The sequence below is a fragment of the Apium graveolens genome, chromosome 3, assembly GCF_009905375.1.
Source record: "Apium graveolens cultivar Ventura chromosome 3, ASM990537v1, whole genome shotgun sequence".
NCBI lineage: Eukaryota > Viridiplantae > Streptophyta > Magnoliopsida > Apiales > Apiaceae > Apium > Apium graveolens.
In genome coordinates this window covers 264,632,741-264,646,149 of record NC_133649.1, presented here as the reverse complement: position 1 = coordinate 264,646,149, position 13,409 = coordinate 264,632,741, and positions in this window count along the sequence as shown.

The window sequence follows — 13,409 nt, the reverse complement described above, 5'->3', positions numbered from 1 at the left end:
GAATGTAGACCTTGAAGATGTTTGGTCGAAAGAGCAGTGATCTTGAGTTGTGTCTTTATATCAGCATTTGTGAGCAACTCATCGGCTTTAGCAATATGCTCTATCATTCTGATATTAAGTTTTGATGGCAATGTGTGAATAGTCAGTAAACAGGTAAAGCAGGAGTTAATGGGCACGTAAAATAAGCAATAATTACCGTGCACATGCAGTTTTTCAGGACAAACACGTTTACCACTAAACCATAATGATTATGATTGTTTTTATTTTACCCAAATATATTCTGATTTAAATATGACTGTTTCAGATTTTACCATAAATAAGTCAAGTAAAGAATAATGCCACGTAAGCATCAAGGATTCCATCAGGATTTAATATCAGAACTTAAACTTATATCAGATTTTAACAGTCATTAGAATATGGGAACTCAAAAAGTGAATATCTTTTTATGTGATTCTTCAAACAAATACTGACTTGTTTTCTTCAGAGTTTAATCATCAGAACTTCCATCAGAACTTGTCCTCAGAATTTATGCAAATGACACTTAACTGTTTGTCAAAAATAACTTAATCACCACAGTAATTTTCATCATTCATATGGAGTGAAAGTGTGTGCATTCAGCAGAATATCAGATAAAGATTAAAGTCTGATAAACTTCAGTACATCTTAGAAATAAGGCATAACTAAGAAAAGTGCTTAAAATCTGTCATCAATCATGAAGTCTACTATAGAACAAATTTATGCAAGAGTCCACCTCAACTGTTTGTGCTCATTTTATGCATCTTTTGAAATTCCTTTTTACAGTGGCTTCTCAGTGTAAGTGAGTCACGACTGCTTATCAGAATTTATGCTGTTGTCATAGTACTTCTCCAGTAATCAGAGAATGTGAAAAGTCACCAAGAAAATTTATTTGCTTTTCTAATGCATATTACTTAATACCAGTAATGCACTTGGGTCTTCCCTTCCACATATTTACTCTAGATCTCAAAGGAGTACCTGACTTTTCTTTTCTTTTCTTTTCTTTTGATAAGTGAGGCTTATCAGCATTTAGTTCATTCTTAAGATTTACTGACATCATAATCTGACAGATAAGAAGCAAGAATCTAGTTTGTGACTTAGTGATAAGATACACAAAATAAACTTGACTAAGCTCAAAATCAGAATTTGCTTATTTTAATGAGTTTCCACATAAATAACTAATTCAAACATGGGATTTCTAGTATGTTAAAGACTATTAGGTCAGCATCTAGTACAGTTATCCTCATTGGATTGAATAGTCACAGAACATTCAAAACACTATCAGAGTTTAAAGATCCACATCAGATAACAATCAGCATTTAATGAATTTTCATTTTAAGAACATATTTCATGAAGATAAGACAATCTATAAACACTGATCATAAAGTTTGATGCATGATAATAAAAACTAAACAAATTTAGAGAAAGAACCTGGAACCATTTCAAGTTCATTTACCAGTCTTGTAAAAGTAGTTTCACATAGTGGTTTTGTGAAGATATCTGCTAGTTGTAGATCTGTTGGAACAAAATGCAATTCCACTGTACCTTCCATCACATGTTCCCTTATGAAATGGTACCTAATGCTGATGTGCTTTGTCATTGAGTGTTGAACTGGATTTCCTGTCATAGCAATAGCACTTTAATTATCACTGTAAATATGGATTTTAGAAAATTCTAACCCATAATCCAGTAACTGATTCTTCATCCAAAGAATCTGTGCACAACAGCTTCCTGTAGCAATATATTCTGCTTCTGCAATTGATGTGGAAAATTGACTTATGTTTCTTGCTAAACCAAGAAACCAATCTGCCTCCAAGAAATTGGCAGCTTCCACTAGTGCTTTTCCTGTCTATTTTGCATCCTGCAAAATCTGCATCTGAGTAACCTATTAGCTTAAAATCTGATTCTCTAGGATACCACAATCCCAGATCAGCTGTACCCTTAAGGTACTTGAAAATTCTCTTCACAGCTATTAAATGAGGTTCTCTTGGATCAGCCTGAAATCTTGCACAAAGACATGTAGCATACATGATAACAGGTCTACTTGCAGTTAAATAGAGTAAAGAGCCAATCATACCTCTGTAGTTAGTAATATCTACTGATGAACCAGTATGTTTATCTAATTTGGTTGCAGTGGCCATGGGAGTGGATGTTATTGAACTATCTTGCATTCCAAACTTCTTCAGTAAATTTCTGGTATACTTGGATTGACAGATAAAAGTACCTTCTTCATTTTGCTTGACTTGAATGCCCAAAAAATAACTAAGTTCTCGCATCATACTCATTTGATATCTTGACTGCATTAGCTTTGCAAACCTCTCACAGAGTTTGGCATTTGTAGAACCAAATATGATATCATCAACATATATTTATACCAAAAGTAAGTCATTTCCATGGTTGAGGTAGAACAGTGTTTTATCAATTGTACCTCTATGAAATCCACTTTCTAGAAGGAATTGAGCTAAAGTCTCATGTCATGCTCTAGGAGCTTGCTTAAGGCCATAAAGTGCTTTGTCAAGCCTGTAGACATGATTTGGAAATTTTAAATCTATAAAGCCTGGAGGTTGTTCAACATAGACCTCTTCTTCCAATTCTCCATTAAGAAAAGCATTTTTCACATCCATTTGAAAGACTTTAAACTTTTTGTGAGCAGCATAAGCCAAAAAGATCCTTATGGCTTCTAATCTAGTAATTGGTGCAAATGTTTCATCATAATCAATACCCTCCTGTTGAGAGTAGCCTTTAGCAACCAGCCTTGCTTTATTCCTTGTAATTATGCCATCACTGTCAGTTTTGTTTCTAAACACCCATTTTGTGCCAACAACTGATCCGTTCTTTGTTCTTGGCACTAGGGTACCAGACTTTATTTCTTTTAAATTCATTTAACTCTTCCTGCATTGCTTGCACCCCATCAGCATCTTGAAGAGCTTCTTCCACTTTCTGTGGTTCAGTCTGAGATAGAAAAGATTGATAGAGACATTCATTTGATGTTGCAGTTCTAGTTCTGACACCTGCTTCAGGATCTCCAATAATTAAGTCAGGTGTATGTAATTTGGTCCACTTCCTTGCAGATTGAAGTTGACTTCTAGAACTGGATCCTCCCCCATGATCCATGCTGTCTCCATCAACATTTTTTGATGCTCCCCCTGTATTTATGCTCTCTAAGACTTCAGAATTTGACTTGGATCCTTCAGGATTTGAAGTATCAGAGCTTCCAGAATTATCAAAATTTGGCTCATTAGAACTAGATGAATCAGCACTTGAAGAGCCAGTGACAGGTTCTGATGCTTCTTGAGAGTCTTGAAATGTGGTAGGATCTTCAGCTTGCTCCCCCTGGATAGGTGCATTTTTCTTTGGAATTGTTACCACAGATTCAATGACATCAGTACTTACAGATTCAGAGTTTAAGTCATCGGAATTTACAGAATCAGAATTTAAGTCTTCATTTTCAATCTCAGCTGATCGTGATCATTGAAATCTTCAAGTACAGTAATCTTCTTATCATCAAAAGATACATTGATAGATTCCATGACAACCCTTGTTCTTAAATTGTAGACTCTGAAGGCTTTTGTGGAAAGTTGATATGCAACAAAAATTCCTTCATCAGCTTTTAGATCAAATTTTGACAGCTATTCAGGATGAGTCTTAAGAACAAAATACTTACATCCAAATACATGAAAGTATATCAGATTTGGCTTCTTTTTCTTCACCATCTCATATGGTATTTTTCCATGCTTGTTTATGAGTGTTGCATTCTGTGTAAAATAAGCAGTATGCACAGCTTCAGCCCAAAAGTAGGTTGGCAGCTTTACTTCATCAAGCAGTAGTTCGTGCAGCTTCAATGAGAGTTCTATTCTTTCTTTCTACAACTCTATTTTACTGTGGAGTTCCAGGTGCAGAAAATTCTTGTTTGATTTCATGCTCTTTGCAGAACTCTTCCATGATTAAATTCTTGAACTCAGTGCCATTATATAACAGCCCGCGCTTCCGGACTATTAAATCTAAATCAAAACTAAAACATAATATAATTTACTAATTCTAAATCTCTATTACAAAGGTGTCTATTACAAAAGCGCAGCTAACGGAAACGGTCCAAAAGTCAATCTACTCCAAAACTAAGGTCCTTGAACTCCAATACTATGCAACTCGAATCTTATACGAAACCTGAAATAAAAAAGGGGTGAGCTACAAAGCCCAGCAAGTACAAATTGACTAACTATTTAACCGGAAAACAATGGGTGTTTTTAATAAAATGATTTTTCTCAAAACAATAATAATTTTATAAAAACAATTTTTAAAATAAATCCAACCCGAAATTTTATATTTTAAAATTCAGAATTTAAAACAGAACAAAGTATATTTTATAACAGATCAGAACATAATAAAATAGAACGAAACGATAATTCTTATAAGTACCACAGTCTTGATCTACGGCCACACTTTGCCAGTAGCCGGCATCTTATTCTTATTCTTATTCTTATTCTCATATACCACACTTTGTCAGTGGTCGGCATCTAAAGTTCAATAATTACGCGTCCTTAATAGGTATCTAAAGTTGCACACTCGTGCGCCTACTAAGGGTATCTAAGGCTAGTTCCGGAATTATAGCGTAAATTACGAACATGTTCGAAAACGTAGAGACTGGGTTTCAAAAGATTCTTGTATCTTATTTCTTATACAGTTCGAAATAGAATTCTTATATCTTATACGAAATTCGAAAATCAGAGTATCAAAACTTTTCCGAAAAATAAAAGTAAGTCAAGAAAATACTTACCTCAAAACCTCACCAGATCTGAATATAGCCTTTTTGACCCTCTAAACGATGTTATCTTGAAAAATACTGAAACACGAAAGCTGAAGATAACGAAAAGACCTCTCCGAAAAGTCCAGAATCACTGAATTCTGACTTACGATGAATTTTTTACAAATTTTACAAGACTACTGATTTTTGAAGAAAAGCCCTTACGAATTTTGATATTAAAAACGAGGAAAACGAATAGGATGTATTTATAACGATACAAAACCCTATATCTTAACCTACAAGTTATCCATATTAGAATCTGATCCAAATTTTAGGCCCAATATTCTAACCCAATTTTAAATCCTAGTCCTTATCTAATTTTAATCTATTATTCTTTTATTAATCGAATTCTAAAAAAATTACGGGATATTACATACTACCCTCCTTAAAAAGAATTTGGTCCCCAAATTCCCAACAATCCTAAAGTTCGAGACACATCTACTCCCTGATCTACCAAAGGTCAAACTATGGTCCACAAGATCGAATCCCTAGGGAATGTACTAGTCCCATACCTAATACACTCCGAAAGACAGCCTGCTCTTGATACCAACTGTAACGGCCCGCACTTCCGGACTATTAATTCTAAATCAAAACTAAAATAAAATATAATTTACTAATACGAAAATCTATTACAAATATGTCTACTACAAAAGCGCAGCTAACGGAAGCCCAAATTTTAATATACTCCACTCCTAAGTCCTCGAACTCCAATGATTTCCAACTCGAATCTTATAAGAAACCTGAAATAAAAAAGGGGTGAGCTACAAAGCCCAGCAAGTACAAATTGACTAAATATTTAACCGGAAAACAATGGGTGTTTTTAATAAAATAATTTTTCTCAAAACAATAATAATTTTGTAAAAACAATTTTTAAAATAAATCCAACCCGAAGTTTTATATTTTAAAATTCAGAATTTAAAACAGAACAAAGCATATTTCATAACAGATCAGAACATAATAAAACAGAACGAAACGATAATTCTTATAAGTACCACAGTCTTGATCTACGGCCACACTTTGCCAGTAGCCGGCATCTTATTCTTATTCTTATTCTTATTCTCATATACCACACTTTGCCAGTGGTCGGCATCTAAAGTTCAATAATTATGCGCCCTTAATAGGTATCTAAAGTTGCACACTCGTGCGCCTACTAAGGGTATCTAAGGCTAGTTCCAGAATTATAGCGTAAATTACGAACATGTTCGAAAACGTAGAGACTGGGTTTCAAAAGATTCTCATATCTTATTTCTTATACAGTTCGAAACAGAATTCTTATATCTTATACGAAATTCGAAAATCAGAGTATCAAAACTTTTCCGAAAAATAAAAGTAAGTCAAGAAAATACTTACCTCAAAACCTCACCAGATCTGAATATAGCCTTTTTGACCCTCTAAACGATGTTATCTTGAAAAACACGAAACACGAAAGCTGAAGATAACGAAAAGACCTCTCCGAAAAGTCCAGAATCACTGAATTCTAACTTATGATGAATTTTCTACAAATTTTACAAGACTACTGATTTTTGAAGAAAAGCCCCTACGAATTTTGATATTAAAAACGAGGAAAACGAATAGGATGTATTTATAACGATACAAAACCCTATATCTTAACCTACAAGTTATCCATATTAGAATCTGATCCAAATTTTAGGCCCAATATTCTAACCCAATTTTAAATCCTAGTCCTTATCTAATTTTAATCTATTATTCTTTTATTAATCGAATTCTAAAAAAATTACGGGATATTACACATTATCACTTCTTATAATTTTTACAGAATCTTTGACCAACTTATCCAGCTGTCTGACATGATTAGTTAGAGTAAAGGCAGTTCCATTCTTCTTGTGCAAGAAGTACACCCAAGTGTACCTTGTGAACTCATCCACTATAACCATAACATATTTCTTCTTTGCAATAGACATGACATTGACTGGACCAAATAGATCAACATGCAGTAGGTGATAAGGCTCAAGAATTGATGACTCAGTTTTGCTCTTGAAAGAAGATTTTCTTTGTTTTGCCTTTTGACATGATTCACAAAGGCCATCAGGAGCAAATACTGATTTTGGTAGTCCTCTTACAAGATCTTTCTTTACAAGCTCATTTATGTTGTTGAAGTTTAAATGAGAGAGTCTTTTGAGCCAATTCCAGCTTTCTTCAATTGATGCTCTACTCAACAGACAGATTGCAAAACCATCAGTACTTGTTGAAAGTCTGGACTTCATAAATGTTACCATTCCTGTAACCTTCAAAACCACTTTGCCTGTAGAATTGCTTACAACTTCACAGTATTCTTCAAAGAAATCCACATGATAACCTCTGTTACAGATTTGACTCACACTCAGCAAATTGTGTTTAAGTCCTGAGACAAGAGTTACTGTTTCAATGATGACATTCCCAATATTAATATTGCCATATCCCAGAGTTTTTCCCATGTTGCCATCTCCATAAGAAACTTCTGAGCCAACTTTCTCCACAAAGTCTGAAAGCATGGCTTTATTTCCAGTCATATGTCCTGAATATCCACTATCCAGTACTAGGATGTTTCTCCTGTTGCCCTACAATCACAAAGACCACTAATGGTTAGTTTTAAGGACCCAGACTTGCTTGGATCCTTTGGCCTTTTTAAGTTTGTTAGCATTTGTAGTGGATTTAATATCAGAGTTTATGCTAACATGTTGTTTATCAGAACTTATATCAAACTTTGTATCAGATTTTACACTAAAAGGAATTAAAGCAACTTTCTTCAAAGAAGGTTTTATTTGATAATTATCATAGTATAAACTATGATATTCCTTAAAAGTATAAATGGAGTGTCCATAAACTACCACAATGAAAATAAGAATTTTGTGGCTTAAACCTAACAGACTGACTCTTAACTCCTGACTTAGGAGGTAAAGAGTTTATATTCTTATTCTTCTTGCAAAAAGAAGCAAGATGGTTAGAGTTTCCACAGTTATAATAATTCTTTCCAGGAGCATTAAGAACAGGCATATAATTATTGCTTTTATTCACACCTTCCTTTCCATTCCTATTTTTCCTAGCTTCTTTAACCTTGTTGACATTCCTTATTTCTTTCAGCTTATGCTTAAGCTGCTTCTTTGTCATTAAGCCTATGTTGACTTCAGCTGGTTTATCATGTTCTAATTTGTCAGAAGTTGACTTATCCTTAACTTCTGTCACAGACTCTTTCATCTTTTCGAAATCAGACTTTACAGTTTTAGCTACAAACTTAATAGGATTTACCTTTGGCTTAACAGTTTGTTTAACAACAATTGGTTCAATTTGTTCAGTTCCTTTTTCACTTTTATCATCTCCATAACCTAAGCCCTCTTTCCAGTTTCCACTACTTAATAAATTCTGAGTTGTTCTGCCAGAGTTAGTCCAAGTCCTGATAATCTCTTTTTCTTTTTCTAACTCAGTTTTGAGAGATTTATTCAATTTTAGCAATTCATCTCTAACATAAAAAGCATCATCTCTCTCTTTCTGAGTTTGATAGAACATAACTAACTCTTTTTCTAAATAATCATTCCTTTTCTTAAAAGCAAGATTTTCAGAAGTTAATCTTTCACATGTTAAAGTTTGATCTCTGTAGCTAATAAACATGGTTTTAAGATATAATCTCAACTCAGTAATATCATCAGTATGAAAGGCATAAGTTGTTTGAGGTACCTTTAATTCAGCAATTTCAGGGCTGCCATCAGCATTTTCCATCAAGGCATAGTTCACCTCATCTTCAGAATCTGAAGAGTCTGTCCAGCTTTTCTTCTTTGTGACAAGTGCATTGCCTTTGTCACTTTTTCCTTTCTTGTAGTCAGGAGATATGTGGCCTCTTTTACCACAGTTGTAGCATTTGATATTTGAGTTATCTCCTATATCAGACTTTGTACCTTTGCCTTCAGATTTTCTAAAACCTTTCTTATCAGTACTTCCACCTTTCTTGAAAAACTTCTTTCCCCTTCTGAATTTCCTGTAGGCTATCTTTGTGATACCCTTCACCATAAGAGCACACGATTTCATCATCTCTTTATCAGCATTTATTTCAGGTAAACTTTCAGTTTCTGAATCATCATCATCAGTACTTGATGATTCTGAATCAGACTTTATGATGAGAGCTTTTCCTTTGCCTTTCTTTGAGACAACCACTTTGGGGAATTCCTCCTCAGCCTTAAGAGCAACTGTCCTTGACTTTCTCCCATATCTCTTGCTTCATTGATCCATCTCAAGTTCATAAGTCTTGAGCATACCATAAATTTCATCAAGAGTAGTTTCATCAAGAGCATAGTTGTCTCTTATAGTAGTAGACTTTAAATCCCAACTTTCAGGAAGAGCTAAAAGGAATTTTAGATTTGTATCTTCAAGATCATATTCCTTGTCCACTAGTGACAGATCATTCAAGAGTTTGACAAACCTGTCATATAAGTTAGTTAATGACTCATCACCTTTTGAGTCAAAGTGCTCATACTCTTGAGTGAGTATAGTCCTCCTGTTCTTCTTGATTGCATCAGTTTCTTGTCATCTGGTCTCCAAAGCATCCCATATCTCCTTTACAGTCTTGAAATGAATTATCCTGTTTGACATGACATTATCAATGGCACTATGCAGCAAATGCCTTACCTTTACATCCTTGGCAATGGATGAGATATCTTCAGCTGTATACTCACTTTTCTCCTTTGGTATGGTCTTTGCTGGCTGATCGGCAACTACAACAGAGAGCTTGGCTGGCTTATGCGGTCCTTCATTAATTCTGTCAAGGTATTCTGGATCTGTAGCTTCCAAAAACATAACCATCTTCACTTTCCATATGGGGTACTCAGAAGGTCTCAATATGGGAACCCTAATAGTCTCATATCGACTGTGGATTTGAGTCTTTTGAGTTTCTTCAGTTTTGGCGGTCTTGGTTGGATTTTATGCTTCTTCAGACATGATTGTTTTGGATCTTTACTGTATGTGTGTTAACAGATAGGCTCTGATACCACTTGTTAGGTCACACAACACTATAGAAGGGGGTTGAATACAATGTAGAATACAATCAAATCGATTTCGAACACAAGTAACAGTAAACAGATATATTCAATATAATAAACTCTGTTATAATGGAACTGTTCTCTCTCAGTGATGAACAAATATCACGTGAGCTGCTAGTTTACAATGTATAATCTTCTCGATAACGATAACACATATAGTGTAAACCTATGTCTGTGTTTATATAGTACACAGTTACAAGATAACTTCTAATTGATATGGAATATAATTTTGTCTCCTAAAATATATCAATCAGATATTTTATACAATTCTTTCAATCCTCTAACTCTTTCCATGCATATCTTCTTTTTGTATTAGTCTCGATCTTCTTTCCTATAAATCAGCTTCATTCCTTAACTGTTAGTCCTCCCGTTCTTAAGTTCTGATATCCATCTTCTGACATTTATCTTCTGATAATCTAAGTCCTGATATCCTTAAGTTCTGACTTCCGGTAAGTACTGATATTTCCTGTTTATTAAGATCTGAAAACTAAACATGAAATATATTAGACATGACATCTCAAATATATCTAACACAAGCCCTTAGTCATATCTCATTTTTCCTGAAACTAATGGTTCTATAATTACCAGTCTAGTACTCAGAAATCATAATCTAAAAATCTGTTAAACGTTTTCATCAAAAATGCAATGGTACATGAGAAAGTATCTACCTTCACATGTTCTGGACAAGTGGCCTGATGAGGTTTTCAAGTTGAAACTTTATTGATGAATGTTATGTGCAGCCAAAATAAACCACTATTAAACTCCAGTGTAGCAGAAAGGAATTGACAGGGCTGTTGCACACATTGTCATGAAAGAGTAACCTTACTTTCCAGCAACTCTACAACTTATATGTGAGGGGAAATTAATATAGTGAAGAAGCAGCAATGCCAATGGAAATCTGTAAAACCAGCCACGAAGAATCTCATTATAATGCATTAGAAAAGGCGATCAGGACTTTATAGTTGAATATGCCAACCATTGTAAAGAGTCGGTGTTAATATAAGGTAAATGTTCCCATATAAACAAAACAAAGAAAATCTACACCTAGAATAGTCTAGGCAGCTGGTTCCAGAATCCGGATCATGCGTCCTTGACATTGATACTTGATACTATGGCTTGATAACAGAGTATGAAGTTTAAGGAGTCATGGGCAGAGACAGAGACATGACTCAAGCATAGGGAGCCCTAAAAAATTTTATAAGTATAAACACAAAAATTATTAACACAGAGTTTTATATGTAAAAATTCTATTGTTCAGAAATATCTCAAATTTAATATACTAGAAAATTATATCTAAATTTCTATTTGATCAAAAATATCATCAGTCTCAAAATCAATAAAAAAAATTAAGGCTCAGACTTTTTTGGAGGGGGACCAAAAACATATAATATAGTCATATTCTAAAAAGTTAGCAAGAATATATACATAATAACACAACTTTATCCAAATTCAAAAACAGTCAACTTTGAAGGGGGGCAACCGCCACACCGGCAATCCCAATGGGAATTCTCCAGCAGAAGAATATATGGTGCCATGAAGATGGAATATATCACCTTAAATCAAGTATGTGATTCAAAATTTTAATTATAGAACCAATAATGAACACTTCACTGAATGCATACCACAACAAATAATATTATCCTGATAAAAGAAAGTTTCCAACTCCTTTATTAATCTGAGGTAGGATGTTGTATAATGAGTGACATACCGTAAAGTGTCTCATCCCATTTCCAATAAAATAGCAAGCAAAAGAGACTAGCTGGCTAACAAAACTATGTGCAATTAACAGTCCAAATTTCCCTAAGAGCTTTGCATGTTAAAGACTCCAAAAGCCTTTCTCCATGAAATAAATAAACTAGAAGGGCGCTTATATGATCTAGGGTTCAGCCTCACCCTGAAACGGGGAATCAACTTTAGAATTTGTAATGTACAACTAACAAAAATTTAGTGAAAAAATATGGAGCTGCTGAAGCCTGGAATTAGAATAATTGAGATGAAGAGCCACGCATACAATTATGGCTTGCAAAAACATCCAATTCCGACAAAAATATTTAAGGGTGTACGAGAGCAGACAGTTGAGACTTAATTTACTAACAAATGCTACAGTTGCAGATAGGCTGTGCGACTGGAGTCATCCATATAGCACTTTTTAAAGGTAGTTCAATGCAAGTTTTGCCTTCACAAAGAAAGGCAATGATATAAGCCATACCACTAAGGAAAGTTTTTGTACTGAATGGATCAAGATATTACAGAAATTCAACCCAAGGACCTAATTTACAGATTGTAGAAGTGATATCTGAGACAAGCTGTACCTCAAGTATAGACTACTGTTGCGATAAGCATTATGAGTAACAAAACCCTATGCAATACTCTTAATATAATATATTTGCATAAGACAGAATCAATAGCTAATATTCTTCAGAATCCCAAGTTTTCCACTCTAGCCCTCCAATATCTTATTACTTCAGTGAAGTTCTCTGCTTTGGGTACTTGTTGTGTATGCATCAGTATATATACTGAATTTATCATTTTCACATGCTTTCATAAAAGAAAATAAATCAAAGGTAAATTCATAAGAAAAAGAAATTTATCATTTTTACTGCTATTATGCGTTGTGATTTTTTGACAAATCAGTGACTCCAAATGACAGATATAAATGGCTTGCTTCCAGAGCACATGACAATATGAAATGCCAATATCCACTTTTGATCTTGTAACCATATTGTTGGGGTTAAACCCAATATGTGATATGGGCTTGGTGATATAAGACATAATTGGATTGAGTAATAATTGTATTTATTCACAATTATTATCATAATGGGATTGAGTAATAATTATATGTGTTGTCAGTTATTATCATAATGAGAATAGGTAATAATTGTATGGGTATACAATTATTATTATAATCAGAATAGATATGTTTTGTTGGCTAAATTTGTGATGGCTATATATACATAGTCATGTTATTTTTTTGATGCATGTTTAAGAGATGTAGTCATCTTAGGTATCGTGTGAAAGATGCTTCAGCATTGGTTGTCTCAAGTATCAGTTTGGGACACCATTGAGTTGTTATGTATTGATGTATTATTGATAATTGTTTTGATTAATAATACAAGTTGGGATATGGGTTTTTCACGTCAAATATATTGTTGTGTGTTTGTGTGCGGACTCTGTATTGGTAAAATTGAATCTCGAATATGTGTGTGTGTTTCCTCCTAACAAGTGATATTAAGAGCTGAGGTTCGAGGTTCCTGATGAATTGGGTTGGAGGAACGTTCGAGGTTCAATTGGTATGGTGGAGTATGTTGATGGACTGGCTGACAAAGTTACGTGAGGTATGGCGGTTGACTTGCACCGTGGATCAAATCGTCCGGACTCGAGGTGGAAGATGGACGGGATCATTGCAATAGTTTCGATGGTTTGATGGTTAATCAACCAGGTGAATTTTTTTGGATGATGTGAAAGTAAGGATCGGGTGACTCAATGGTGAAAGGAGGCACTCATGATTTATGCACGTGATTTTGTGGATGGATATGCCGCTAGGATGAAGAACGGTAGTTTGGAGT